At 41.4% G+C, this 27,852-nt stretch overlaps 1 protein-coding gene and 1 pseudogene across 1 annotated transcript in view; both read left to right on the forward strand.

The window, feature by feature from the left end:
• The first annotated feature begins 2,248 nt into the window (after window positions 1-2,248).
• Window positions 2,249-27,852, forward strand: part of RAB7A (RAB7A, member RAS oncogene family) — a 112,462-nt gene continuing 86,858 nt past the window's right edge. The window contains exon 1 of the mRNA XM_058567071.1: window positions 2,249-2,336. The gene's annotated coding sequence lies outside the window, so the exon portion shown is untranslated. The remainder of the gene's footprint in view (window positions 2,337-27,852) is intronic.
• Window positions 9,540-13,783, forward strand: LOC131420826 (26S proteasome regulatory subunit 4-like; annotated as a pseudogene).

Genomic DNA, 27,852 nt, shown 5'->3' on the forward strand with positions numbered 1-27,852 from the left:
CTGTATAGATGTGTCATATTTTTAAAACCAAACCAGTCCCCCATTGATGAACAATTAGGTTGCTTCCAGACTTTTCTATTCAAACAATGCTGGATTGTATTGGTGGGAGAGAGGGAGAATCTCCCTCTGCCCTTTTCCTTAAGGTTCTTATGGCTGGCCAAATAATTAACAAGACAGGTTAGCAGGAGAAAATAATACCAAGTTTAATAACATGTATACATGGGAGAAAGCAGGGACATGGCGTTTCTCAACACAATAACAGAAATTCTCGTCTTAAATACCATGTTCAGCCAATGACAAAGGAGGATGTTGGGGGTGGGAGGAGTCAGTTACAGGAGTTACCACTAAAGCACAGTAAACAAGAGTAAGGTTATTATGCAGATTTAAGGCCTCACCTTCCACATTGATAAGTCTCTAGAAATGAGGCCATCTCCCCTTTTCCCAATACAGAGAGGGCGATACCTTTACAAATGGAGATTTCCCTTATAAATGTAAATGTTTGTCTGGCAACTCCTCGCAGGGCCATCCAGAGAATGTGGCCAGAGAGACATAAGATGGGCTTGTTGGTGCCTTTTCTATTGTAACATCTATTTTACATTATATTACAGCCATCAGATAGAAGGTCTGTTCCAGGAAGGAGTTACTATGTCAAATTCTTTAGACAGGTAGTGGGGGAGGTCAACTGTGCCTCAGAGAAAACAATCAAGGTAAAGAGATATATTTCAGGGTGGCCAAATCTTGATCTCCCACAGTATCTCTTTGTACATATGTCTGAGCACATGGGGGAGCCCACCTGTAAGATAATTTTCTAGGCCTTGAAGTGCTTGATCAAAAGATTTGTACAAGGGATTATTCTAAGTTAACAGACATTATACAAATGTACACTCCCACCAATAGGTATCACAGTGCCTGTTTTCCCCAGCCTTGCCAACACAGTTTCCCATCAAAAGGCACACCAAGTGATGGCGGAGGACACCAGAACTCTCTCTCTTCCTAAAAACCTGGCTAGGGGGCCCTATTACCCTGGTTTTATAGGTAAGTAAACAGATTGCCAAGGATAAGGGACCTACTTTTCTCAACTTCAGCCTCCATTTCTGGATTGGATTAACATCTTCTAAGAATAGATATGGTAACTGCTCCGTGTCATAGCGATTATTATTATTACTATCATTCCCACTTCCCATTCTGCAAGCTAGAAGCCATTTCTTCACTTCTGGTGCAGACAGGACAAAAATTGTGTTCTAGCCTCTCTAATCCATTCCCTCTGGTACTCCCTGAGGCCAGTCCTTCTTCTCTTCCTCCCACCCTCTTCTCTTCCCTCCCCTAATGAGCCTCTCTTCAGAAGCCCCATTGCTCGTCACAACAAGGCTGCAAGAAGTATTGGTTCCTGTTTCTTTACCATCTTATTAGCACATACCCCGACAGGGTCCTGTTCCCAGAGAGAATGTGTAGTGGTTAAGATCAGAGACACCCACCCCAAACTGCCTGGGCATTGCTACTGGCTATCCTGTAACCTTGGACAAATTACTTCTGCTTTCCTCACCGTCCTCATTTGTAAAATGGGAATGCTGATACTCCCTACTTCAGAGTCGTAGGTTGAGTACAGATAATATGTGCCTGGCACGTGGTTGTTGTTGTTATATTACTATTATCAATGGAGAAGAAACTAATACTAAGAACCTGGCACTGTAATCTGAAAAGTCACTTAATCCTCGCAACAGTCCCCCAGAATAGATTGTTATTCCATTTTAGAGCAACGGGCGAGAGAGACCGCTAATCCCATCTCTGCCAGGGTTTAGCAGAGCGACCAAGAGTGCGAGTCTGTTTTCTCCCCTGTAAACAGTAACAATAACGCGTGCCTCGCCCTGTCCTGCGGAGTACTAACAGACCACGCAGAAGCCCTTGAACAAACTTGCTTTCCTTCCCCAGTTTCCCATCCACACGCCCCGCCACACCCCTATCGCTCAAGCGCAAGTTCACATTTCAGTCCAGGCTCCCCCAGTCGTCACAGCCGGGACGCGTGACGTCACGGCCCCGCCCGAGCAGACCCGGAAGCAGAATCCCCTACAGGTCCGAGCTGGCATTACTGCTCGGGCCCGCTGCCAGAGGGCGCGAGAGTCGCCGATGTTGGCTAGCACCTCCCTTGTTTCGTCGCAGGCCGGTCCCGGAAATGGAAGCGTTTGCCGTACAAGATGGCTGCTTCCTTTGTGGTGGTATGGAACGCTGAGAGGCTGTCCTGGTTCTGGGAGGCGCGGTGATCTGAGCGCAGTGATTGCTGCGCAGCCTTCTCGTACAAGTTAGCTGCTGAGGAGTTTCCAGGTGTCTTTCTTGAGGCGGTAGGTGGCCACAGGTACAAGATGGCGGCCCCCACTGCGGGCTCGCGGCGGGCGGGGAATGGGGGCGGCGTGCGCGGTTGCGCAAGCGGGGCGGCCCTCCAGCAGGGTGCGGCTGAGCTCGCGGCCGGCTTTTGTGTGCCGGGAGGGTGACGCCGCCGGGCCGCGCTGTGGAGTGCTGAGACCCGGGTAGGGGATTTTGCTCCCAGCAATTGAGAGAGGTGGGCAGAACCGAGATTCCTGGAAGCCGCAAACTGACTCCTGTAGACAAAGACTCGTTTTTTGCTATTTTAAGCCGTGAAACCAGAGTATAACCAGGTGAAATAAATTGGAGTAGATCCTTTCAGAGAACTAACCTGCCATCGCTAGAAAGAGCAAAGCGGCACTTTATATACTAATATATATTTTTTTTGCTGAGGAAGATCAGCCCTGGGCTAACATCCACACCCATCTTCCTCCACTTTATATGGGACTCCGCCACAGCATGGCCTTACAAGAGGTGCGTGGGTGCCTGCCCGATGCGAACCCGCCAACCCTGGCCCAGCAGCAGAGCGCATGCACTTAACCGTTTGCGCCACCAGGCCGGCCCCACAAAGTTCTTTTATAAAATTATAGTAAAGAGAATAACACGTTTAAAAAAAAGTGAGCTTTTTCAGCTGGAACCATGACATTTAATGAAGATTCTTGAGATTGAATTTGTAAGGATAAAAATTTGAAGGTCGGTACTGTAGTACTTGCTGCAAAGGATACAGATCCATGTGACAACCTGAGCCCTCTTGAAAGCTAGATATAGGTTTGGTTTTGTTTGTTGAGGGGAGGAAGGGAGATGGGGGGTTTGGCTGGCACACAGAATGCGCTCAAGACCTCCCTGTTGAATGAATGCCTAAATGCCTGTCCACTGCCAACACACGTGTTCTCAGCAGCTTAGTCTTGCTGGTATAGCTTCTGATATTTCTAGGGTTAGTATAGTGGAAAACAATAGCAGCATTGAATTAGAGTTTAAACCGAGTGTGTTTTTTGGCCTTAAAATCATCCAGAAATGTGTTTCCAATGCTTAAAAAATAAAGTAGCAGCCGTTTCAGAATTGGCATTGATCTTGGGAATCGCATATTTGAATGTGAAGGAAATGCCAGTCCTCCATGACCGTACTGAGCCTTTGCTAGTGTGCCAGACACTGGACTAGTGGGCACTCTTACATGTACCACTCTGGGTTATTGGGTGTATTAAATATGGTAATATATGGAGCTGGCCTGGTGGCATAGCAGTTAAGTGCACGAGCTCCACTGTGACGGCCAGTGGTTCGCCAGTTTGGATCCTGGGCGCGCACAGACCACCACTCGGCAAGCCATGCTGTGGCAGCGTCCCATATAAAAAAGTGGAGGAAGGTGGGCACAGATGTTAGCCCAGGGCCAGTCTTCCTCAGCAAAAAAGAGGAGGATTGGCAGAGGTTAGCTCAGGGCTGATCTTCCTCACACACACACACACACACACAAAAATGGTAGTATAACTGGAGTTTAGCCAAGTTCCTGACCTGTACTAAATGCTCAATAAATATTAGCAATTACTATTTTGGGGCAACTGTGAGTTTCTCGATTCAGTACATTTTTGCCTCTGAGACCTTATGGAGACTTTAAAAATATGGTAGCTACTGTAGAGAACTTACTGTTTTTTTTTAATCAACTTAGAGGCCACATGGTATAATGGAAAGAATTTAGGTCCTTATTGTGTTTCTTTGAGTAAGTTACTTAACCTTTAGGGACTTTAGTCTCCTCATGTGTAAGCCGAGAATCACAAAACCTCTGTTGGAGGCTCACTGTGAAGATAATGATTAGAAGTAATGTATGTAAAGCACTCAGTAAGTGTTCTCTAATTCTGTAATATTTCAACCTCAGAGTTAAGGAACTAATACTGCACTCAGAGGCAGGAGAACTTCTCTGGTCAGGGGCAGGAGTAGGCGGCCACAGGGTGACAGTTAACACAGGAAGCCTACAAGCAGAAATTGGAGGGATGACAGGTCCACTGGCTTCAGGGCCTTAGGCTTCCTCTCTCCATTGGGAAAATGGTGAGGCCGCCACACCAGGCAGATATGGTCTGCAGGCCCTTTGCAGAGGTGCCCCCTTGCCAACAGCGACCTGCACTGTTTCAGCTCACAGTCGCCTCTTTGGAGCATCTTAACACTGTCTCTCAGAGGCATCAGCCACTGTTTATGAGGCTCATTCCTCATACTTTAGTATTTAATATGAAGTACCTACTGCATATGTTTAAATTTTTTTTAAATTTTAAATTGTGGCAAAATATAAATAACATAAAATTTACCATCTTAATATTTTTTAAGTGTACAGTTCAGTGGCATTAAGTACATTCATATTGTTTTCTCCAGAAGTCTTTTCATCATACAAAAAGATGAAACTCTACCCATTAGCAATAACTGTCTGAAACTCTGTACCCATTAAATAATACCTCTCCATTCTGCCTTCCCAGCAGCCCCTGGGAACCACCATTCTACTTTCTGTCTCTGAATTTGACTACTCTAGGGACCTCATGTAAGTGGAGTCATATAGTATTTGTCTTTTTATGACTGGCTTATTTTACTTAGCATAATGTCAGAATTTCCTTCCTTTTAAAAGCTGAGTAATACTCCATTGTATGCATGTTCATATACCACTTAAGGGGAGCAAAATATGCCACCCCAAAATGTGCCACTTTGGCATGTGGGTTATTTTGAGCTGAAGGCAGTCAAGACCTAGCAGACTCAGGAAAATCTTTTCCCTCTCCCTTAACTGCCTAAAAGAGTTTAAATAGGGGCCTGGCTGAGGAGGAGAGCAATTACCAGAGATTTCTTTTTATCTGTAAGACTTACCTGCGTGGCAGGGCAAACATCTGCTCTTCTTGTCTTCTGGTGCATTGCCTTTCTCCCTTTTGAAGGCTCAGGCCCTTATTCCCTTCCTTAGGTCAGGATAGCATATAAGCCTCAATTGCCTGACAGCTTTTGGGTCTCATGTTTTTATGGGGCTCCCATACATATGAAATTAAATTTGTTTTTCTCCTGTTAATCTGTCTTATATCAATTTAATTATTAGATCAGCCAAAGACCCTAGAAGGGTAGAAGGAATTTTTTCTGCCTCGACACCACATTTTGCTTATCAATTCATCTGTTTGTTTTTTTTTTTTTGTGAGGAGATCAGCACTGTGCTAACATCTGCCAATCTTCCTCTTTTTTTGCTGAGGAAGACTGGCCCTGGGCTAACATCCGTGCCCATCTTCCTCCACTTTATTTATTTATTTTTTCCCCCTAAAGCCCAGTGGATAGTTGTACGTCATGGTTGCACATCCTGCTAGTTGCTGTATGTGGGATGCCGCCTCAGCATGGCTGGAGAAGCGGTGCGTCAGTGCACGTCCGGGATCCGAACCTGGGCCGCCAGCAGCGGAGCGCACGCACTTAACCGCTAAGTCACGGGGCCGGCCCCTTCCTCCACTTCATATGGGACGCCGCCACAGCATGGCTTGCCAAGCAGTGTGTCGGTGTGCGCCCGGGATCCGAACTGGCGAACCCTGGGCCGCTGCTGCAGAGCGCAAGCACTTAACGCTTGCGCCACCGGGTCAGCCCCTCAATTCATCAAGTGTTGATGACACTTGAGTTGCTTCCATCTTGTGACTATTGTGAATAATGCTGCTATGAACATGGGGTGCATACATATTTTAATATGAAGAAATATCCAATAGGATTATAGAGAGTAGAGTATATTTTATATATTTACATTTGATAAAGTAATTCTGAGTCATAAAAAATATGATATTATGAGGGTATTTACCAGGTCATTAGAAGATTTAAAAAATATAATTAGTCATTGTGCATCATGGGCCATGACGTGGCCCAGTAATGGGACACAGGTTTAAAGTTCTCTGATAATCGTGGTCTTCCTTTCTGCTGTGTCAGTGAGTTTGGGAAATTTCCTGGATAATCTTATTTAGAGATGGCATCGAAAACCTAAGGAATAGATGCACGAAAATAGGGATCAAAGACCTTTAACAAAGGATTGTAAGGAGAACTATTGGAAACACCTAAGGCCTAATTTATTCATGTGTGAAATGTGGATAATAGGATTTATCTCAGGAGGTGGTTGTGGGGATAGCAGAAGTCACAGTGAGTAAAGGGCTCACCTAGCCAGCAATGAATGTTGGCCATGATGATAATGATGTCTGTGGACATGGAAAAATGTTCATAATATGCAACTAATTTTAAAAAGGAATGCAGTAAATCTACGTGAAGGGCATATGGGGATTCTTTGTACTGTTCTTGCAACTTTTCTGTAAGTTTAAATTTATATCAAAATAAATAAGTTTGTGGGTTTTTTTTTTTTTTTTTTGCTGAGGAAGATTAGCCCTGAGCTAACAGCTGTTGCCAGTCTTCCTCTTTTTGGTGAGGAAGATTGGCCCTGGGCTAACATCTGTGCCCATCTTCCTCTACTTGATTATATGTAGGACGCCTGCAACAGCATGGCTTGATAAGTGGTGCGCAGGTCCATGCCTGGGATCCGAACCTGCGCACCCTGGGCCAGTGAAGCAGAGCACGTGAACTTAACCACTACGCCACTGGGCTGGCCCCCAAAATAAGTTTTAAAAAAAACATCAGGGCTGGCCCCGTGGCTTAGTGGTTAAGTGCGCACGCTCCGCTACTGGCGGCGGGCTTCGGACCCGGGGCGCGCACTGACGCACCGCTTCTCCAGCCATGTTGAAGCTGCGTCCCACATACAGCAACTAGAAGGATGTGCAACCATGACACACAACTATCTACTGGGGCTTTGGGGAGAAAAAAAAGGAGGATTGGCAATAGATGTTAGCTCAGAGCCAGTCTTCCTCAGCAAAAAAGAGGGATTAGCACTTATGTTAGCTCAGGGCTGATCTTCCTCACACACACACACAAAAGATAAATAAATAAAACATCAAAATAGCGTGTAAAATAGAATACAACTCTGAGGAAAAGTTTATGTACGCAAAAAAGACATGATATTTTTATATCAAAAATGTTAATCATGGTTATCTCTGGGTGGTAGAATTCCCCTCCCTTGACGTTTTCTTAAATTTACGAAATTTTTGTTGGTGTTTTGAGCATGTCTCAGTTTGGTAATTATGGAGGAAAAAACACTAATAATTAAAAGAAATAAAAATCTTGAGTCTAATAATTATCCAATAATTGAGTCTAATAATTATCTAATAAAAATATCTGAGGCCTTTCATGAAATCAAGTACTATCCAAGTGGCCCCTGGATTCCATGAAAGGGCATGGCATCAGAGCAAGGATGGGTACAACAGTGGTGAGGGATTGTGGTCTCAATGTTGGGTGAATCCTTTTTATAAGGTTGACAACATCACACTTCAGAACCAAATTAGATGCTTAGAATATTAGCAGCTCAAGGTTTGAAAGATCTTTAACAGTTATCGAATCCAACTTCCCAAAGCTCTCATCTTCCCGACCACTTGAGTGTCCAGTCTCTGCTTACATTGCTCAAAGAGCAGGATGCTCCCTGACTCACAGAGGGCCCATTGTATTTTTGGAGAGCTCTGACTATGGGAAGATCTTTCCTCATTGAAGTCCAAATCTGATCCCTTGCTCTGTTCCTTAGAGATATACTGAATGTATCTGTGCCCAATCCAAGACAGGCATGAGGGACTTTAAAAGTGTTCACCCTGAGCTCTTCTGACCTATTCTTTTCTAGCCCAGACCTTTTTTCCAAGCCCCAGGTTCATACATCCTACTCTCTCCTGGTTCTCTACATTTGGCTTGTCCCACAGGGACCTCAGACTCAGCATTTCCAAAGCATGACTGTTCTCTACTCTTTCCTTACCCAGAACCTGAGAATAGTGCGCATTGTTATTTGTCACTGGTACAAGTGACAAAAAAATTAGGGCTTGTTACCAGGGGGAAGGGGATTGGGGGGTGGGCACAAGGGGTGAAAGGATGCATTTATGTGGTGACTGACAAATGATGTACAACTAAAAGTTCACAATGTTATAAACTATTATGACATCAATAAAAAAATTAAAAAATTAGGGCTTTATTTTTCTCTTTTGTAAAAGAAGTTTAGATTTATGCTAGTGTGGCTGCCCCATGGTGCCATCAGGAACCCAGAGTCCTTCTATCTTTTGATAGAAAGCCCAACCCATAGTGCTTTAGCCAAACATAGATTTCATTTTCCCCATGGATGGAGAAGTTTTGAGAAGTACAGTCAATCCATGAAGCCGTCAGGGGCTGAAGCTACTTTTGTACTTTTGTTCAGTCATCCTTACCCTGTGGCTTTCATCCTCATGCTTGTCACCTTGGGATCACAAAATCACTATGCCGCCCCCTCTATCACATCCATGTTTCAAGCAGGATGAAGGGGAAGGCAAAATGGCAAAACATACTTGCCAGCTCAGTCAGCCTTTCTTTTTATGAGCCATTCAGCAAGCCCCACTCAGCAACTCTCACTTCCTACCTCATTGCCTAGAACCCTGTTGCCTGGCCACCTCTAGCTGCAAGGAATGCTGAGAAATGTAGGTCTTTAGCTGGGTACATTGTTGCCCTGAATAAATCCGGGTTACATTATAAGAACAAAGAGGAGAGTAGATATGTGAGCAGTACTGTCTGTCACAATAAAGCTTCGTTAAGCAACGTTAACCGTGTTTCCCAACTGCAGGATTTCTCAGAGCCTTTAAAATTTCAGGGAGAGACACTGCTTTGTATTCACAGAACCCTTTTTACAATGGTCATATCCCAGGAATAGTGTTTCATGGTACATGTTTAAGGAAACACAGACCGAGCCACAGTCTCTCTTTAATTCTTTTTTTTTTGTGAGGAAGATCAGCCCTGAGCTAACATCCATGCCAATCCTCCTCTTTTTGCTGAGGAAGACTGGCCCTGAGCTAACGTCCGTGCCAATCTTCCTCCACTTCATGTGGGACACCACCACAGCATGGCCTGACAAGCGGTGGGTCAGTTTGCACCTGGGATCCGAACCCGGGCCGCCAGCAGCAGAGCGCACGCACATAATCGCTATGCCACGGGGCCGGCTCCTCTCTTTAATTCTTTCAAAGAAAAATTTTATCTGAATTCAGAGTGGATTTCTTAATGTATTTATGTTACTATTATGTAATAAGAATGACATCTTTAATGAGTTTCATGATAATTGCATCCCTGTTCTTTCAATTTCTCAATCTAGAAAGCTTCTGGTCATTTTCTGCATTTCTTTCTCTTTCATGGTACTTGGGTTTCTTCCTTGGACTCTTGGAACAGAATCCTCACCCTTAACGTTTTGAAGTATTTCCTTCTAGTCTTTTTCTATGCATTTTTTATAAATAGTTGAGATTATATAAATATATGCAGCAGCAAGGACAGTGTTTTTTCCCTCCCATTCCCTGGTCTAGCACCAGGAATACACAGATTAGTGCAAGAGGGAGGTCTTTGGTCACTGTTGTAGGCTCTGTCAGTTGATATTCCTCGCTATCACTAATACACTCCTTTCTCCTGACTGAGGCACACTGGTTAGAAAGCTCAGAGTTAAGAAATAGATATAGCTGCTATGACAGAGATGCAAAACAATAGTGACTTTTTAAACATGAAAGTGTATCTCCACATAAAAGTCCAATCTTGACGGCTCCAGAGACCGAAGCAAGATGGCAAAGTCAAGTGGTGGTTATGGTCCTGGAGGTGGCAAGAAGATGACAAGGACCAGAAAAAGAAATATGAAACTCCTGTCAACTAGAGTGGGGAAAAAGAAGGAGGAAACACAGGGACCAGATGCTGCCAGCAAACTGCCACTGGTCACCCCTTACACTCAGTGCCAGTTAAAATTATTGAAGTTAAAGAGAATTAAAGACTGTTTTCTCATGGAGGAAGAATTCATTAGAAGTCAGGAACAGGGCCGGCCCTGTGGCTTAGCGGTTAAGTGCGCGTGCTCCACTACTGGCGGCCCGGGTTCGGATCCCAGGTGCACACCAATGCACCGCTTCTCTGGCCGTGCTGAGGCCATGTCCCACATACAGCAACTAGAAGGAGGTGCAACTATGACATACAACTATCTACTGGGGCTTTGGGGGGGGAAAAAAAAGGAGGAGGATTGGCAATAGATGTTAGCTCAGAGCCGGTCTTCCTCAGCAAAAAAAAAAAAAAAGGATTAGCATGGATGTTAGCTCAGGGCTGATCTTCCTCACAAAAAGAAAAAAAAGAAATCAGGAACAAATGAAGCCTTTAGAAGAAAAGCAAGAGGAGGAAAGATGAAAGGTGGATAATCTGAGGGGGAGCCCAATGTTGGTAGGAGCCTTAGGAGAGATAGTTGATGACAAGCATGCTGTCCTGTCTACATCTGTGGGCTCAGGATGTTACCTCAGCATTCTTTCATTTGTAGACAAGGATCTGCTGGAACCACCCTGCTTGGTCCTGCTCAACTGTAAGGTGCATGCCGTGACAGAGGTGCTGATGGATGACACAGATCCCCTGGTCACAGTGATGAGGGTGGAAAAGTCCCCTCAGGAGACCTATGCTGATGTTGGGTGTTGGGCAACCAAATCCAGGAAATTAGGGAATCTGTAGAGCTTCCCTTCACTCATCCTAAATATTATGAAGAGAGGGGTATAAAGCCCCCTCAAGTGGTCATTCTGTGTGGTCCACTTGGCACAGGTAAAACCTTACTAGCCAAAGCAGTAGCAAACTAAACCTTAGCCACTTTCTTGAGAGTGGTTGGTTCTGAATTTATTCAGAAGTACCTGGGTGATAGGCCCAAACTCGTACAGGAATTGTTTCGAGTTGCTGAAGAACATGAACCATCCATTGTGTTTATTGATGCCATTGGGACAAAAATGTGTGACTCAGATTCTGGTGGTGAGAGAGAAATTCAGCAAACAGTGTTGGAACTGTTGAACCAGTTGGATGGATTTGATTCAAGGGGAGATGTGAAAGTTATCATGGCCACAAACCAAATAGAAAATTTGAATCCAGCACTTATCAGACCAGGCCACATTGACAGGGAGATTGAGTTCCCCCTGCCTGACCAAAGGACTAAGAAGCTCAATTCACACAAGCAGTATGATGCTAGCTGATGATGCAACCCTGGACGACTTGATCATGGCTAAGGAGGACCCCTCTGGCCTAGCTCCAGTGGCCTAGTAGTTAAGTTTGGCATGCTTCCCTTCAGCGGCCCCTGGTTTGGTTCCCAGACACAGACCTATACCACTTGTCTGTCACCGGCCATGCTGTGGCGGTGGCTCACATGCAAAAAGAGGAAGATTGGCAGTGGATGTTAGCTCAGGAAGGACCCCTCTGGTGCCAACATCCGGGCAGTCAGTACTGAAGCTGGTCTGATGGCCTTGAGAGAACTTAGAATGAAAGTAACAAATGAATACTTCAAAAAATCTAAAAAATGTTTTTTATAAAAAACAAGAAGGCACCCCTGAGGGGTTCTATCTCTAGGGAACCACAGTGGCTTTCAAGGAAATGGTTGGGAGTGTCCGCACCCCTTGGAGGGTGAGGTTGGGGAAGTTGCCCAGAGGAATCCATGTTCCAGTTAATCTTTCTTAGCAAAACATCATGTGTATCTTTTTGAGCATAATGTGTAGGATGCCCATTGGGCTACCTTCATTTGTTGGTCACTTGCAGTGCTCTCTTTCCAATGAAGTGTGCTCTTTCTCAAAAAAAAAAAGTCCAAGCTTTCTCAACAGCTCTGTTTCAAGAAATCATCTGGCACCCAAGTTCCATCTGTCTTGTTGCTTTGTCATCTCTAAAGAGTTGCCATCATCTAAATAGTATAAAACTGATTGCCACCATGGCTAATTCTAGCCATTGGGAAGGGGGAGAGAGAAAAGTGGGTACATCCCTTATTTTTAAGGATATGGCCTGGAAGTTTCTCATCCATTGGCCACCACTTAAGGCTTTATTCTGAGCATCTGTGTATTCAGATAAAAATTTTAGAGTCCTGTTACAATAAGGGAGAGGTCAAGACCGTTGCCTTCCTAGAGTTTATATTCTTCTAGAGGGACACAAGGAACAAGCAATTAAATAATATTTCATGCAGTGATAAATGCTAATAAAAAAACAAAAGCAGAGTAAGGGGATAGAGGTAAAGACAGCACATTAGATAAGGTAGGTATTCAGGAAAGACCTCATTGAGAGGGGGACATACAATTAGAGATCTGCAGGGAAGCATGCTCCTGGAAGAAGGAACAGCAAGTGTAAATGCCCTGAGATGGGAATGTGTTTGGCATGTTTGAGGAAGAGCACAGTGTGGCTAGTGTGCCTAGAATTGGGTGAATTCAGAGAAGTGTGTAAACCAGATCATGTAGAGCCCCGTAGGCTAGGATAAGGATAATGATTTTTAATTTGAATGAGATGAAAAACCACCGCAAATTTCTGAGCAGAAAGTGACATGATTGGATTTACATTTTTTAAAGATCACTGTAATTTGACAAGTTATAAAACCTACATACTGTGGATCAAAGACCTAAATGTAAGAGCTAAAAGTTTAAAACTCTTAGAAACAAAAGCTTCACAACATTGGATCTGGCAGTGATTTTGTGGATGTGACACCAAAGGTAACAAAAGAAAAAAATAGATAAATTGGACTTCATCAAAATTTAAAACTTTTGTGCATCAAAGGACACAATCAACAGAGTAAAAAGGCAATCCATAGAATGGAAGAAAGTATTTGCAAATCACATATCTGATAAGGGATTAATATCCGGACTATGTGTATAGAACTACTAAAACTCAGCAATAACAAAACAACCCAATTCAAAAATGGATAAGAGTTGCACAACATGAATGTACTCAATGCCACTGAATGGTGCACTTTGAAATGGTTAAAATGGTTAATTTTGTTGTGTATATTTTACCACAATTTAAAAAATAAGTTTAAAAAAGAATGGGCAAAAGGCTTGAGTAGACTTTACTCCAAAGAAGATATACAAATGGCCAATAAACTCATGAAACGATGCTCAGGGTCACTAATCATTAGGGAAATGCAAATCAAACCACAATAAGATAACACTTATACCCATTAGAATGGCTATTGTAAAAAATCCAGAAATTGGAACCCTTATGCATTGCTGGTGGGAATGTAAAATGGTGCAGCTGCTGTGGAAAATAGTATGGAGGTTCCTTAAAAAATTAAACATAGAATTTCCACTTCTGGGTGTATTCCCAAAAGTTAAAAGCAGGTACTCAAAAGGATATTTGTACACCCATGTTCATAACAGTATTATTCACAATAGCAAAAGTCGGAAACAATCCAAATTGTTACCAAGCCCTAATGGACCAGTGACCTGCAAGTGGGTCATTTTGCCCGCAGCCGCTAGCACCGATGGAATGAGACTGGGATAGGAATAGCAGAGCAGAAAATTTATTCATTGATCAATGAATGGAGGAGGCAGAGCTTGTGCTTTAAAGCACCTTGTCCCCTAAGGGAAAGTGAGCAGGCTTCTTAGGGGATATGAAGGGGGAGGGGGTCTCTGTCATCGCTCAGGGCAGGGGCATTTGGGGCACGCGCAGATCTTTCCTTCTTGCACATGGCACCTTTGGCACATGTTTCCTTTTGCACATAGCACCCCATCGCCATCTTGGACCTCTCTGGTTTGGACCAATTCTGTGGTTTGGCTACCTAGCAATGTTCTGCCTTGGTTCCTATAAGCAAGCACAACTTAAAAACAAAGCATTGGACACGGAAAATGTTTTGTGGTTTTTTTCTTTTTTTTTTTTTTTGTTGAGGAAGATTGACCCTGAGCTAACATCTGTGCCCGTCCTTCCTCTATTTTGGATATGGGACACCACCACAGTATGGCTTGATGAGCGGTGCGTATGTCCGTGCCTGGGATTCGATCCTGCGAATCCCGGGCTGCCGAAGTGGAGTGCGCTACTCCACCTGGCCAGCCCCTGGAAAATATTTTAGGGACTTCTCTGGGTGACAAATTGTCCATCAGTGGATGAAAGGATAAACAAAATGTAGTATATACATATAATAGAGTATTATTCATCCTTAAAAAGGAAGGAAATTCTGACACGTGCTACAATGTGGATGAAACTTGAGGGAATTATACTAAGGGAAATAAACCAAAAGGACAAAAGAACAAACATCGTGTGATTCCATTTATATGAGGTTGCTAGAATAGTTGAATTCTTAGAGACAGAAGTAGAACACTGGGTCCCAGGGGCTGGGGAAGTGGGGAAATGAGGAGTTAGTGTTTAATGGGGACAGAGTTTCAGTGTGGGATGATGAAAAAGTTCTGTGGTTGGATGGTTGCACAACAAGATGGATGTACTTAATGCCACCGACCTATACACTTAAAATGGTTAAGACGGCAAATTTTATGTTATGTATTGTACCACAATAAAAAATTTAATGTAAAATTTTTAATGTACACACTCGAATTACCACATGCTCACTTAAAAAATTAGAAGACCTTTGATATACTGTTAAGTAAAAGAAGTTGAACACAAAGAAAATCAAAGGCAGCCCAAGAAAGGAAATGTAACTGTAGTATACTGCTTGATTGTATAGGTAATAATATTTATATAGTCCTAATCATATTAGCAATATTTTTGATTTTTCAGCTTTTAGAGTTCACCTACAGGCTCAGCAAAGAAGACAATTATCGTTACAGAACAAAACATAAGTATTATGAAGTTTGACAGTGTAAAATTAAAATTACAGATAACAGAAGTAGAGAGGTGGGAGAATGAGGTGAAGGAAAGAGTAGATGCCAGGATAGCCATATCTTACAAAACTGAAACTCAGATACTGTCTAGAGTTGATAGAACAAGAAATAAAACCATAAAACCTAAAGTTACAAGAAGGACTAAAAGTCGTGCTAAAATTTCTATTGGAAAGAGTGAGGGAGGGGAGGGTATAAGTGAATTAAATCTTCATACAGAGCAGGAAGTCAATATATCATTCGTGTATTCAGAAATAGCAGGATAAGCATATTATTTAGAGCTGTAGAGGTAACTACCAGAAAAATAAACAAACAGTTAAGAGAGTGACTGCTCTGAGGAGCAACCTTGGAGTCAGGAAGGATTGGGGCAGTTGGCTTTTATTAAAGCCCTTCAATACTATTATGTTTTTTAACCATATACATGTATTTCTTTGATTAAAAAAAAAACTTTAAAAACTGTTTTAAAAATCAAATTGTGGAGTAACGTGTAATCTATGACCCCATTTTTTTTATTGATGTTTTAATAGTTTTTAACATTGTGAAATTTTGGGTTGTACATTTTTGTCCATCACCATGTATATGTCTCCCTTCACCCCTTGTGCCCATCCCCCACCGCCATTGCCCCTGGTAACCACAATACAGTTTTCTCTGTCCATGTGTTGGTTTATATTCCACATATGAGTGAGATCATACAGTGTTTGTCTTTCTCTTTCTGGCTTATTTCACTTAACATAATACCCTCCAGGCCCATCCATGTTGTTGCAAATGGGACGATTTTGTCTTTTTTGTGGCTGAGTAGTATTCCATTGTGTATATATATACCACATCTTCTTGATCCAATCATCAGTTGAAGGACACTTAGGTTGCTTCCACTTCTTGGCTATAGTGAATAATGCTGCAGTGAACATAGGGGTGCATAAGCCTCTTTGGATTGTTGATTTCAGGTTCGTTGGATAGATTCCCAGTAGTGGGGTAGCTGGATCATAGGTTATTTCTATTTTTAATTCTTTGAGGACTCTCCATACCGTTTTCCATAGAGGTTGCACCAGTTTGCATTCCCACCAGCTGTGTATGAGGGTTCCTGTTTCTCCACATCCTCTCCAACATTTGTTGTTTTTTGTCTTGGTGATTATAGCCATTCTAACGGGCGTGAGGTGATATCTTAGTGTTGTTTTGATTTGCATTTCCCTGATGATTAGTGATGTTGAACATCTTTTCATGTGCCTATTGGCCATCTGTATATCTTCTTTGGAGAAGTGTCTGTTCATTTCTGCCCCTTTTTTGATCGGGTTGTTTGTTTTCTTGTTGTTCAATTGTGTGAGTTCTTTATATATTATGGAGATCAACCCCTTGTCAGATGTATGTTTTGAAAATATTCTCTCCCAGCTGGTGGGTTGTCTCCTCGTCTTGATTCTGGTTTCGTTTGTCTTGTAGAAGCTCTTTAATCTGATAAAGTCCCACTTGCTTATTTTTTCTTTAGTTTCCCTAGTCTGGGTAGGCATGTCATCTGAAAAGATTCCTTTATGACCAATGTAAAATAGTGTGTTGCCTATATTTTCTTCTATGAGTTTTATAGTTTCAGGTCTCACCTTCAGGTCTTTGATCCATTTTGAGTTAATTTTTGTGAATGGCAATAGCAGATGGTCCACTTTCATTCTTTTGCATGTGGCTGTCCAGTTTTCCCAACACCATTTATTGGAGAGACTTTCCTTTCTCCATTGTATGTTCTTAGCTCCTTTGTCGAAAATTAGCTGTCTGTATATGTGTGGTTTTATTTCTGGGCTTTTAATTCTGTTCCATTGATCTGTGTGTCTGTTTTTGTACCAGTACCATGCTGTTTTGATTACTATTGCTTTGTAGTATGTTTTGAAGTCAGGGATTGTGATGCCTCCAGCTTTGTTCTTTTTTCTTAGGGTTGCTTTAGCTGTTCGGAGTCTTTTGCTGCCCCATATGAATTTTAGTATTCTTTTTTCTATTTCCGTGAAGAATGTCATTGGGATTCTGATTGGGATTGCATTGAATCTATAGATTGCTTTAGGTAATATAGACATTTTAACTATGTTTATTCTTCCAATCCATGTGCATGGGATGTCTTTCCATTTCTTTATGTCATCATCAATTTCTTTCAATAATGTATTGTAGTTTTCATTGTATAGGTCTTTCACCTCCTTGGTAAGGTTTATTCCTAGATATTTTATTCTTTTTGATGCAATTGTAAAAGGTATTATCTTTTTGAGCTCTCTCTCTGTTAGTTCATAATTAGCATACAGAAATGCAACTGATTTTTGTAGATTGATTTTGTACCCTGTGACTTTGCTGTAGCTGTTGATTATTTCTAATAGTTTTCCAATGGATTCTTTAGGGCTTTCTCTGTATAAAATCATGTCATCTGCAAATAGTGAGAATTTTTCACTTCTTCGTTGGCTATTTGGATTCCTTTTATTTCTTTTTCTTGCCTAATTGCTCTGGCCAAAACCTCCAGTACTATGTTGAATAGGAGTGGTGAGAGTAGGCAGCCCTGCCTCGTTCCTGTTCTCAGAGGCGTGGCTTTATTACCCCATTTTTAAAAAGAGACCAAAACCCAATAAAGCGTACATCTGTGTATAGATGGTTATTTGAACATGGATAAAGATGTAGAAGATAGTGTTTATGTCTGGGAGGCAGCAGTAGAGGGTATGGGAGAGATTTTCACCTTTCCTTTACACTTTCTGTTGTTTGACTTGAGCAAGTATTTATGTAAATTTTTTTGTTTATCATTCCCTATCTCTCTAAACCACTTGAGAGTAAATTGGAAACATCTTTATGCTTAACCCCTAACTTCAGCGTTTATTTGCTAAAAACAAAGGCCTTCTGTTACAAAAGCAGAGTACAATTCTCAAAATCTGGAAATTTAACATTGATACAATACTGTTATTTTGGGCAGGCCCAGTGGTGCAAACGGTTAGGTATGTGTGCTCCGCTGCGGCCGCCTGGGGTTCGCTGGTTCGGATACCGGGCGTGCACCGATGCACCGCTTGGCAAGCCGTGCTGTGGTGACATCCCATATAAAAAAGTGGAGGAAGATGGGCATGGATGTTAGCCCAGGGCCAGTCTTCCTCAGCAAAAAAAAAGAGGATTGGCATATGTTAGCACGGGGCTGATCTTCCTCACACACACACTCAGAAAAACAAAAAAAGCAATAGCGTAATTGAATTCACAGTCCATATACAGGTCCTTCCATTGTCCCAATAATGTCCTTTATGGCTTTTTTTTTGTTTGTTTTTTTGTGAGGAAGATCAGCCCTGAGCTAACATCCATGCCAATCCTCCTCTTTTTGCTGAGGAAGACTGGCCCTGGGCTAACATCCGTGCCCATCTTCCTCTGCTTTATATGGGACACCACCACAGCATGGCCTGACAAGCGGTGTGTCAGTGCGTGCCTGAGATCCGGGCCTGCGAACCCTTGGGCTGCCAAAGCGGAGCGCGCGCACACTTACTCGATGTGTCATGGGGCCGGCCCCCTTTATGGCTTTTCTTTTCCTGGTCCAAGATCCAGTCCAGGACTATGCATTGCATTTTGCTTTCATGTCGCTTTAGTCTCGTTTAATCTGGAACAATTTCTTAGCCTTTCTCTGTCTTTTTTGACCTTGATATTGTTTAACAGCGTAGGCCAGTTATTTTGTAGACTGTCCCTCAGTTTAGGTCGGCCTGATATTTCCTTGTTGTTAGATCCATGCTTTGCCATTTGGGTAGAAATACTATATGTGATATTGTGACCATCTCAATTCATTGCATGAGGAGGTCCATGATGTTACTTTATCCCAATATTACTAATGTTAAGTGTGATAATTTGGTTATGGTGGAAGTCCACCACATTTTTTCACTGTAAAGTTACTGTTTTGTAATTAGTAAGTAATCGTGGGGAGATACTTTGGACCAATGTGTGTTGTTGTTTATTTTATTTTATTTTGTTTTATTTATTTACTTGTTTACTTATTTATTTATTTACTTGTTTACTTATTTATTTACTTGTTTACTTATTTATTGACTTTATTTATTTACTTTTTATTTATTTATTTTTATTATGTTTTTGTTTTAAATTTTTTGTTTATTGCCGTTTATAACATTGGATTATAACATTGTATAAATTTCAGGTGTACATCATTATACTTCTATTTCTGCATAGATTACATCATGTTCAGCACCCAAATACTAATTACAACCCATCACCACACACATGTGCCGAATTATCCCTTTCACCCTCCTCCCTCCCCACTTCCCCTCTGGTAACCACCAATCCAATCTCTGTCACTATGTGTTTGTTTATTGTTGTTATTATCTACTACTTAATGAAGGAAATCATACGGTATTTGACCTTCTCCTTCTGACTTATTTCACTTTGCATAATACCCTCAATGTCCATCCATGTTGTTACAAATGGCTGGATTTCATCGTTTCTTATGGCTGAGTAGTATTCCCCTGTGTATATATACCACATCTTCTTCATCCATTCGTCCCTTGATGGACACTTAGGTTGCTTCCAAGTCTTGGCTATTGTGAATAATGCTGCAATGAACACAGGGGTGCATGTATCTTTAGGCATTGCTGTTTTCAAGTTCTTTGGATAAATACCCAACAGTGGAATAGCTGGATCATATGGTAGTTCTATCCTTGATTTTTTTTTTTTATTGATGTTTTAATGGTTTCTAACATTGTGAAATTTTGGGTTGTACATTTTTGTTTGTCCATCACCCCATATATGACTCCCTTCACCCCTTGTGCCCACCCCCCACCCCCACTTCCCGGGTAACCACAGTCCAGTTTTCTCTGTCCATGTGTTGGTTTATATTCCACATATGAGTGAGATCATACAGTGTTTGTCTTTCTCTTTCTGGCTTATTTCACTTAACATAATACGCTCCAGGCCCATCCATGTTGTTGCAAATGGGACGATTTTGTCTTTTTTTATGGCTGAGTAGTATTCCATTGTATATATATACCACATTTTCTTAATCCAATCGTCAGTCGAGGGACACTTAGGTTGCTTCCACTTCTTGGCTATGGTGAATAATGCTGCAATGAACATAGGGGTGCATAAGCCTCTTTGGATTGTTGATTTCAGGTGCGTTGGATAGATTCCCAGTAGTGGGATGGCTGGATCATAGGGCATCTCTATTTTTAATTCTTTGAGGAATCTCCATACCGTTTTCCATAGAGGCTGCACCAATTTGCATTCCCACCAGCTGTGTATGAGGGTTCCTGTTTCTCCACATCCTCTCCAACATTTGTTGTTTTTTGTCTTGGTGATTATAGCCATTCTAACGGGCGTGAGGTGGTATCTTAGTGTTGTTTTGATTTGCATTTCCCTGATGGTTAGTGATGTTGAGCATCTTTTCATGTGCCTATTGGCCATCTGTATATCTTCCTTGGAGAAGTGTCTGTTCATTTCCTCTGCCCATTTTTTGATCGGGTTGTTTGTTTTTTTGTTGTTCAATTGTGTGAGTTCTTTATATATTATGGAGATCAACCCCTTGTCAGATGTATGTTTTGCAAATATTCTCTCCCAGCTGGTGGGTTGTCTCCTCATCTTGATTCTGGTTTCATTTGTCTTATAAAAGCTCTTTAGTCTGATAAAGTCCCACTTGTTTATTTTTTCTTTAGTTTCCCTAGTCTGGGTAGGCATGTCATCCGAAAAGATTCCTTTAAAACCAATGTCAAATAGTGTGTTGCCTATATTTTCTTCTATGAGTTTTATAGTTTCAGGTCTCACCTTCAGGTCTTTGATCCATTTTGAGTTAATTTTTGTGAATGGCGATAGCACATGGTCCACTTTCATTCTTTTGCATGTGGCTGTCCAGTTTTCCCAACACCATTTATTGAAGAGACTTTCCTTTCTCCATTGCATGTTCTTAGCTCCTTTGTCGAAAATTAGCTGTCCGTATATGTGTGGTTTTATTTCTGGGCTTTCAATTCTGTTCCATTGATCTGTGTGTCTGTTTTTGTACCAGTACCATGCTGTTTTGATTACTATTGCTTTGTAGTATGTTTTGAAGTCAGGAATTGTGATGCCTCCTTCTTTGTTCTTTTTCTTTAGGATTTCTTTAGCTATTCGGGGTCTTTTGTTGCCCCATATAAATTTTAGTATTCTTTTTTCTATTTCTGTGAAGAATGTCATTGGGATTCTGATTGGGATTGCATTGAATCTGTAGATTGCTTTAGGTAATATAGACATTTAACTATGTTTATTCTTCCAATCCACGTGCATGGGATATCTTTCCATTTCTTTATGTCATCGTGGATTTCCCTCAATAATGTCTTGTAGTTCTCATTGTATAGGTCCTTCACCTCCTTGGTAAGATTTATTCCTAGGTATTTTGTTTTTTTTGATGCAATTGTAAATGGTATTATCTTTTTGAGCTCTCTTTCTGTTAGTTCATTATTAGCATATAGAAATGCAACTGATTTTTGTAGATTGATTTTGTACCCTGCAACTTTGCTGTAGTTGTTATCCTTGATTTTTTGAGGAATCTCCGTACTGTTTTCCATAGTGGCTGCACCAGTTTGCACTCCCACCAGCAGTGTATGTGAGTTCCCTTCTCTCCACATCCTCTCCAACACATGTTGTTTCCTGTCTTGTTAATTATAGCCATTCTGACGGGCGTGAGGTGATATCTCATTGTAGTTTTGATTTGCATTTCCCTGATAGTTAATGATGTTGAACATCTTTTCATGTGTCTGTTGGCCATCTGTATATCTTCTTTGGAGAAATGTCTGTTCAGGTCTTTTGCCCATTTTTTAATTGGGTGGTTAGTTTTTTTGTTGTTGAGATGCATGAGTTCTTTATATATTTTGGAGATTAAGCCCTTATCAGAGGTATGGTTTGCAAATATCTTCTCCCAGTTGTTAGGTTGTCTTTTCATTTTGTTGATGGTTTCCTTTGCTGTGCAGAAGCTTTTTAGTTTGATGTAGTCCCATTTGTTTATTTTTTCTATTGTTTCTCTTGCCCGGTCAGACGTGGTTATTGAAAATATGTTGCTAAGACCAATGTCGAAGAGCGTACTGCCTATGTTTTCTTCTAGAAGTTTCATAATTTCAGGTCTTACATTCAAGTCTTTAATCCATTTTGAGTTAATTTTTATGTATGGTGCAAGATAATGGTCTACTTTCGTTTTTTTGCATGTCGCTGTCCAGTTTTCCCAACACCATTTGTTGAAGACACTTTCTATTCTCCATTGTATGTTCTTGGCTCCTTTGTCAAAGATTAGCTGTCCATAGATGTGTGGGTTTATTTCTGGGCTTTCAATTCTATTCCATTGATCTGTGTGTCTGTTTTTGTGCCAGTACCATGCTGTTTTGGTTACTATAGCTTTGTAGTATATTTTGAAATCAGGGAGTGTGATACCTCCAGCTTTGTTCTTTTTTCTCAGGATTCCTTTAGCTATTTGGGGTCTTTTGTTGTTCCATATACATTTTAGGATTCTTTGTTCTATTTCTGTGAAAAATGTTGTTGGAACTTTGATAGGGATTGCATTGAATCTATAGATTGCTTTAGGAAGTATGGACATCTTAACTATGTTAATTCTTCCAATCCAAGAGCACGGACTATCTTTCCATTTCTTTGTGTCTTCTTCACTTTCTTTCAGCAATGTTTTGTAGTTTTCGGTGTACAGATCTTTCACCTCTTTGGTTAAGTTTATTCGTAGGTATTTTATTCTTTTTGTTGCAATTGTAAGCGGGATTGTATTCTTAATTTCGCTTTCTGCTACTTCATTGTTAGTGTATAGAAATGCAACTGATTTTTGTATGTTGATTTTGTATCCTGCAACTTTACCGTATTCGTTTATTACTTCTAAGAGTTTTCTGGTGGATTCTTTAGGGTTTTCTATATATAAAATCATGTCATCTGCAAGTAGTGACAGTTTCACTTCTTCCTTTCCAATTTGGATCCCTTTTATTTATTTTTCTTGCCTGATTGCTCTGGCTAGGACTTCCAGTACTATGTTAAATAGGAGTGGTGAGAGTGGGCATCCTTGTCTGGTTCCTCTTCTTAGAGGGATAGATTTCAGTTTTTCACCATTGAGGATGCTATTAGCTGTGGGTTTGTCATATATGGCCTTTATTGTGTTGAAGTACTTTCCTTCTATACTCATTTTATTCAGAGTTTTTATCATGAATGGATGCTGTATCTTGTCAAATGCTTTCTCTGCATCTATTGAGATGATCATGTGATTTTTATTCTTCATTTTATTAATGTGGTGTATTACGTTGATTGATTTGCGAATGTTGAACCATCCCTGCATACCTGGAATAAATCCCACTTGATCATGGTGTATAATCTTTTTAATGTATTGTTGTATGCGATTTGCTAGTATTTTGTTGAGGATTTTTGCATCGATGTTCATCAGTGATATTGGCCTGTAATTTTCTTTTTTTGTGTTGTCCTTGTCTGGTTTTGGTATCAGGGTAATGTCAGCTTCATAGAATGAGTTAGAGAGCTTCCCCCCTCCTCAATTTTTTGGAAGAGTTTGAGAAGGATAGGTATTAAGTCTTCTTTGAATGTTTGGTAGAATTCACCAGGGAAGCCGTCTGGTCCTGGACTTTTATTTTTGGGGAGGTTTTTGATTACTGTTTCGATCTCCATACTGGTGATTGGTCTATTCAAATTCTCTACTTCTTCTTGATCCAGTTTTGGAAGGTTGTATGATTCTAAGAATTTATCCATTTCTTTCAGATTGTCGAATTGGTTGGCATATAGCTTTTCATAGTATTCTCTTATAATCTTTTGTATTTCTGAGGTGTCTGTTGTAACTTCTCCTCTTTCATTTCTGATTTTACTTATTTGTGCCTTCTCTTTTTTTCTTCATGAGTCTAGCTAAAGGTTTGTCAATTTTGTTGATCTTTTCAAAGAACCAGCTCTTGGTTTTATTAATTTTTCTATTGTTTTTTTCGTCTCTATTTCATTTATTTCTGCTCTGATTTTTATTTTTTCGCTTCTTCTGCTGATTTGGGTCTTTGTTTGTTTTTCTTTTTCCAGTTCCTTTAGGTGCATTGTTAGATTGTTTATTTGAGATTTTTCTTGTTTGTTGAGATAGGCCTGTATTGCTATAAACTTCACTCAGAACCGCTTTTGCTGTATCCCATAAATTCTGGCATGTCATATTTTCATTTCCATTTGTCTCCAGGTATTTTTTGATTTCTTCTTTGATTTCTTTGTTGACCCAGTCATTGTTCAGTAGCATTGTGTTTAATCTCCACGTATTTGTGGATTTTCTGATTTTCTTCCTATAGTTGATTTCTAGTTTCATACCATTGTGGTCAGAAAAGATGGTTGGTATTATTTCAATCTTCTTAAATTTATGGAGACTTGTTTTGTGGCCTAATATGTGATCAGTCCTGGAGAATGTTCCATGTGCATTTGAAAAGAACATGTATTCTTCGGTTTTTGGATGGAATGCTCTGTATATATCTACTAGGTCCATCTGTTCTAGTGTGTCATTTAAGACCAGTGTTTCCTTATTGATCTTCTGTTTGGATGATCTATCTGTTGGTGTAAGTGGGGTGTTAAAGTCCCCTACTATTATTGTGTTACTGTCTATTTCTCTTTTTATGTCTGTTAATAATTGCTTTATATATTTAGGGGCACCTACATTGGGTGCTTAGATATTTACAAGTGTTATATCCTCGTGTTGGATTGTTCCCTTGATCATTATGTAATGCCCTTGTCTCTTTTTACAGTTTTTGTTTTAAAGTCTATTTTGTCGGATATGAGTACTGCTACCCCAGCTTTCTTTTCATTGCCATTTGCATGGAATATCTTTTTCCATCCCTTCACTTTCAGTTTGTGAGTGTCTTTAGGTCTGAAGTGTGTCTCTTGTATGCATCATATATATGGGTCTTGTTGTTTTATCCAATTAGCCACCCTATGCCTTTTAATTGGAGGATTTAGTCCATTGACGTTTAAAGCAGCTATTGATAAGTATGTACTTACTGCCATCTTTTAACTTTTTTCCCCTCAGTGTTTTAGTAGTCCTTCTCTGTTCCTTTCTCCTTCTATACAGAATTGATGGTCTCTTTAGTTTGACCTCTGTCTGAAAGCTCTGCTCTTTAACTCCCCTCCTCCCTCATTTTATGTTTTTGACATCACATCTAACTTCTTTTTTGTGCATTTGTGTCCATTACCCTCTTATCATGGAAATAGATAATTTTTCCTATTTGTGGTCTTCTCTTTTCCCCTTAAATTAGTCCCTTTAACATTTCTTGTAGCACTGGCTTCTTGGTGACAAACTCCTTTAATTTTTGCTTGTCTGGGAAATTTTTGATCTCTCCTTCCATTTTGAATGATAACCTTGCTGGGTAGAGTATTCTTGGCTGTAAGTTTTTTCCTTTTAGCACTTTAAATATATCGTGCCACTCTCTTCTAGCCTGTAAGGTTTCTGCTGAGAAGTCAGCTGATAGCCTTATGTGGTTTCCTTTGTATGTAACTTGTCTTTCTCTTGCGGCTTTTAGGATTCTCTCTTTATCTTTAATTCTGGACATTTTGATTATGATGTGTCTTGGTGTGGGCCTCTTTGGGTTTATCTTGTTTGGAGCTCTCTGTGCTTCCTGTACCTGGATGTCTGTTTCCTGTCTTAGCTTAGGGAAGTTTTCATCTATTATTTCTTGAAATAGATTCTCTGCCCCTTTGTCTCGCTCTTCTCCTTCCGGGACACCTATAACACGGATGTTAGTGTGCTTGATGTTGTCCCAGACGTCCCTTAGACTGTCCTCACTCTTTTTAATTCTTCTCTTGTACCTGTTCAGCTTGGGTCATTTCTTCTAGTCTTTCGTCCAGCTTGCAGATCCATTCTTCTGTATCCTCTACTCTGATTTTGAGTCCCTCTAGTGAATTTTTCATTTCCAGTATTGTATTCTTCATTTCTGATTGGTTCTTTTTTATATCTTCCATTTATTTGTTGACATTCTCACTGAGTTCATCTCTTCTTCTCCCCAGATCAGTGAGCATCCTTAACACTCTTTGTTTGAACTCTGTGTCGGATAGGTTACTCATTTCTGTTTCACTTAGTTCCTTTTCTGGGGTTTTGTCCTGTTCCCTTACTTGGAATGTATTCCTTTGCCTCCTCATTTTGCCTCTTTCCCTGTGCTTGTGTCTATGTATTAGGTAGGTCAGCTACATCTCCTGCTCTTGGATAGGTGACCTTATATAAGTGATGCCTTAGGAGGTCTGCAGTGTGCTTCCCTCAGTTCTGAATGTTCCAGGAGTGACCCCTATGCGGGCTACGTGTGTCCTTCTGTTGTGGCCTGTTTGCTCTCCCTGTAGGTGCCCAGGGAGGCCGAGTTATGCTTCTGGCCAGCTGTTGTAATGCTCAGCTGCTTGTAGTTGTTGTGGGCCCTTCAGTCTCTTTATGAGGTGTGGGGAGCCCCAGCACAGTTGGCTGCAAGTTCTAATACCACATTTGTGTTGCAGTATTTCTTTTAAGTGAGTAGGCCCCCAGTGTGGCAGGTTGTTAGGCTCAATTGCTATAAACCTCCAGCCTTTAGGTCTCTTGTCAGCTCTCTGAGGATTGCAGTTGGATGGGGCTGGCCTCAGGCACAGGAGCACCCGATTGTTTCAGGCTTTGGAAGGTGGGGCAAACCCCCTATGTGGGTCTTTGAGAAGCACAAGTCTTCTGCAGCTGACAAGCCCTGCCCACCCACAGGTCCACACACGCCGTCAACACAGTCCTGCCCCGTGTGCGCGCCCCGACCTCCTGAAGTCGACCCAGTCTCTCCACAGTGGGAGCCCCACACACTCCACCACCACCCCACACTCTCCACCCGCTCCTTGTGGACGCCCTGCCCCACTGAAGTGGGCTCAGTTGCCAGGCTGCAGAGAATCCAGTCACCAATCTATGCAGACCCACAAGTTGCCTGAGGGCTTGTTGTTGGGTGGGGCCAGTTTCTGGGGTGGGCTGCCTGCCCTGGTTGAGCTGGATTAAATCCGTGCTCTAGTGGGTCAGGCAGACCCTGGGCTAGCAGGCCCCAGGGAGAACTCCAATGGCGTCTGTGCCAGCACGCCCACACCAGGTCACAACAATGGCCGCCGCCAATGTCCTAGTCCCTGGAGAGGTCTCACCTCTCACTGAGATGCACTCAGGGCCTATCTGGTGAGTCTCTTTTCACCAAAGCACCGTGCATCTTTCTTTCTGGTGATTTTAGGTTGCTTTCTGAAACGGGTGAGTTTGTGCATGGGCCCTTTAAGAGCCGGTTTTAATTTCTTTGTGACCCAGCTTTTCTGGGGGTACTCCCCAACATTTTAGTAGCAGGCAAAGTCACATATTATGCCACTCGTCTCGATTGTCCTGGGTCCACAAAATGCCCACAGCGGGGGCGCTGCCCGTCTCAGGGCCCCACTCCTCCAGGGAGGGCTGCGTACTTTTGGGCTGCTCCCGGGTGGCCGTGAGGCGCTGCGGCTTGTGAAGGCGGCATTTTTTCTCTCCAGAAGGGAGTTTCTGCCTCTTCCACCTCAATTAGGATTGTTCTTTGTTGCAGGAGTTCCTCTTATCCAGTTTTCAGTTCTGTCTCAGGGGTAATTTTTCCACGATTAGTTGTAAATTGGCTGTGTCTGTGGGAGGAGGTGAGTTCAGAGTCTGCTTAGGCTGCTATCTTGACTTCTCTTATTTACTTATTTATTTATCGTTTATTGATTTACCTATTTACTTATGTATTTATTTACTTATTTTTATTTACCTATTAATTAATTAACTTTACTTATTTATTTATTTACTTATTTCCTTTATTTATTTACTTATTTCTTTATTTACTTATTTACTTATTTCTTTATTTACTTATTTACTGTATTTATTTACTTATTTATTTACATATAT

This window comes from Diceros bicornis, chromosome 2, assembly GCF_020826845.1.
Source record: "Diceros bicornis minor isolate mBicDic1 chromosome 2, mDicBic1.mat.cur, whole genome shotgun sequence".
In the NCBI taxonomy this organism is placed as follows: Eukaryota; Metazoa; Chordata; class Mammalia; order Perissodactyla; family Rhinocerotidae; genus Diceros; species Diceros bicornis.